Here is a 3,190-nt window from a genome sequence, read left to right as displayed (position 1 = left end):
TTGAGCGCTTATATCTGTCAAGGACTGTTCTAAGCGCCGTGGAGATTCAAGTTAATCAAGCTGGTCTCGGTCCTTGTCCCACCTGAGGCTCAGAGAGTAGGAGGGAAGAGGATTTAATCCCCAATTGAGAAATGAGGTAACCGAGGCACAGAGAAATCGAATGACTTCCCAAGGTCACCCAGCAGGCCAACGGTGGGGCCGAGATTAGACTCCCAGGCCCATGCTCTATCCACTGGGCCATACTGGTTCAGAATCCAGTTCCCTGGTGCAAGTCTTACAGACCAACAAAGGCATGTTGTGGGGATTTTTCCCCTTGCAGATGTTCGATACAACTGTTTCCCTCCCACCATTCACCACCTGCACCCCCTCTTTCTTCCACCCACACCTCTCCATTGGCTCCCACTGGAGGTGGATGCATCCTGACAGACTCAGGCAGTTTTGCTGGATTGATTTCTCACTCTTATTCCCCCGCATCCTTCCTGAGTTCTGACGTCACACAGTATTGACTCGCTCCGTGCCGTACCCACAGTCTAATTCCGGCCCCCTTACTTCCCGGGTTTGACTTCTGCTGGGAAATTGTGTCGTGACCACCACTGGGGCTGAAGGAGCGGCGGTTTGAATGGGGGAGGGTGAAGGTGGTTCTGGGAACTTTCGTTGTGGTTTTTAATAGTTTAATAGACCCTGGATGAGATGGGCCATGGTGATTACGAAAGGACCTTCTTTGTAGAGAGCAGGTGGGTGACCCTGACATGGGTCAATTGTGCCTGTTTTGGGGGGGGGTTTGGTCTGGAACTTGGAAACGTGGGGGTCTTTTCCCACTTTTCCTTGGTGAGAAGACGGGAAAGAGGAAGGCCCTATAGGGTTAGGCTGCAGCAGCCGCAGTGGAATAGAGAGAGACCGTGATTTCTATTTGAATGATCTTTGTTAAGCATTCACTATGTACCAAGCGCTATTCAAAGCACCGGGTCCGGTCATATGCTGTAGGGTCATCTCCGACCCATGGCGACGCCATGGACACATCTCTCCCAGAACACCCCACCTCCGTCTGCAATCATTCCGACAGTGGATCCACAGAGTTTCCTTGGTAAAAATAAGGCAGCGGTTTCACATCGCCTCCTTCTGTGCAGGAAACTTGGGTCTCCGCCCTCGACTCTCTCCCAAGCTGCTGCTGCCCAACACAGGGGAGTTTTGACTTGTAGCAGACTCCCTTCCACTTGCCAGCCACTATCCAAGCTAGGAATGGAATGGCTATATCTCTCCTTGACTGTCCCTCCTGTAGTCGAGACTGGTAGAGTACTGGAAACTCTCCAGGTGCAACCCTGAGAGGGGAAGCACTGGGAAGCAGCGTGGCTCGGTGGAAAGAGGTTCGATTCCCCGCTCTGCCACTTGTCAGCTGTGTGACTGTGGGCAAGTCACTTCATTTCTCTGTGCCTCAGTTCCCTCATCTGTAAAATGGGGCTGAAGACTGTGAGCCTCACGTGGGACAACCTGAATACCCTGTATCTACCCCAGCGCTTAGAACAGTGCACATAGTAAGCACTTAACAAATAGCAACATTATTAGATAGAAGTTAATCAGGCCGGATCCAGTCCCCGGCCCACATGGGAACTCCCTTTCTAAGTAGAAGGGAGTACAGATATTGAATCCCCGTTTTGCAGCTGAGGGAACTGGGGCACAGAGGATGTGAAATGACTTACCCAAGGTTACACAGCAGTCAAGTGGCAGAGCCGGGATTAGAACCTCGGTCCTCTGGCTCCTAGGCCTGTGCTCTTTCCACCAGACTACATTGCTTCCCAAAGCTTCCCTACTTTGTTCCAAGACACTCTAAAGTGGTGGGAGCGGGGACAACCGTGGGGACCGGTCCCGCCCGGGCAGGAACCCAGACAAGGTGTCACCCTCAGTACAAACAATTGGAAGTTTGGGAAGGCCACACTTGCTGGGCTCTGGCCTAGACGGCTGCTCCTGATAATGCCCCCCTTGTCTGAAACTCACATGAGCGCTTGCTGTTCATAACAGGGTTTTCTTTTGCAATTCATTGTTTTCATCATTTAATTGTGGTGTTTGTTAAGCACTTACTATGTGCCGAGCACTGGGCTTAATACGGTACAATCAGGTTGGAGATGGTCCCTGGCCCACGAGGATCTCACAGTCTGAGGAGGAGGGAAGAACAGTCAATCAGTCAATCAATTGGTCATATTTATTGAGCCCTTACGGTGTATAGAGCACTGTTCTAAGCACTCGGAAGAGTACGATATATCAAAGTTGGTAGACGCGTTCTCTGCCCACAAGGAGCTTCCGGTCCAGAGGGTATTTCATCCCCATTTTTCAGAGTAGGAGTTGGAGGAAGTGAAATGACTTGATGATGGACACACAGCCAGCAAGTGGGAAGTCCGGAACTGGAGTCCGAGCTTTCCGATTCCCAGCCTTAGGTGCTTTCCACTAGGCCAAGCCGCTTCTTGTCTCCGTTTCTTTCCCTCCTTTTATATCCATCGCCTGGTTAGTCAGTCAATTATATTTATTGAGCGCTTACTGTTCTAAGGGCTGGGGAGAGTACAGCGCAACAATAAACAGACACATTCCCTGCCCACAACAAGCTTAGATTGTCGGTCTTTGCATGGGCCAGGATCGTGTCTAATTTACTCTCCTTCATAGTCTCCCCATGCTCAGTTCTGAAATTCTCTCTCTAAATGCTCTGAACCGAGAATTTACCCAGAGAGGATGTAATGCCGAATGGATGTCGAAGGAAGGAGAGATCACAGAAGCAGGAGGCAGCTGTCTGGGCCGAGGTTGCAGAAGGAGCGTCTGCGATTTTGGGTCTGGTACTTCAGGGCATGAGGTGCAGTGTGAGACATAAGCCAGACTTTTCGCTACTGGGAAGTGGGCAAATGGGGTGTTGGAAGTAGGACTTGCTCGAGAACAAGTCAGAGCTCCCGCAAGTCTGACGGCCTTTCGCCACAGAAGAGTCAGATGTAATGAAAGTTAATAAAAGTCTTTTGTTTGTACTTTTTGGATTAAACAAGGGGCTGGTAGCATTTTTGTGGTTGTGAATCTTTTAAGCTTTATGTATCCAGGATTTGTGGAACCTTGGAAAATGCAAGCACTCTTCTTCATATTATTTTTTCCCCGCCACGGGGGACCTCATTTTATGGAGAGACAATTGAGACTGAGGGTTGATTTGACTTACCTGTAG

General features: G+C 50.1%; 1 non-coding gene across 1 annotated transcript; it reads right to left on the bottom strand.

Annotated features, from left to right (window-relative positions):
• Positions 1–1,191: 1,191 nt before the first annotated feature.
• On the bottom strand, positions 1,192–1,329 carry LOC114812591. The gene has a single exon (XR_003760242.1). It is a non-coding gene; the product is annotated as a small nucleolar RNA SNORA7 (small nucleolar RNA).
• Between the last annotated feature and the right edge of the window lie 1,861 nt (positions 1,330–3,190).

The sequence above is a fragment of the Ornithorhynchus anatinus genome, chromosome 5, assembly GCF_004115215.2.
Source record: "Ornithorhynchus anatinus isolate Pmale09 chromosome 5, mOrnAna1.pri.v4, whole genome shotgun sequence".
Classification (NCBI taxonomy): Eukaryota; Metazoa; Chordata; class Mammalia; order Monotremata; family Ornithorhynchidae; genus Ornithorhynchus; species Ornithorhynchus anatinus.
The sequence above is the reverse complement of the archived record's forward strand: the minus strand, read 5'-3'. Positions and strand labels throughout refer to the sequence as shown.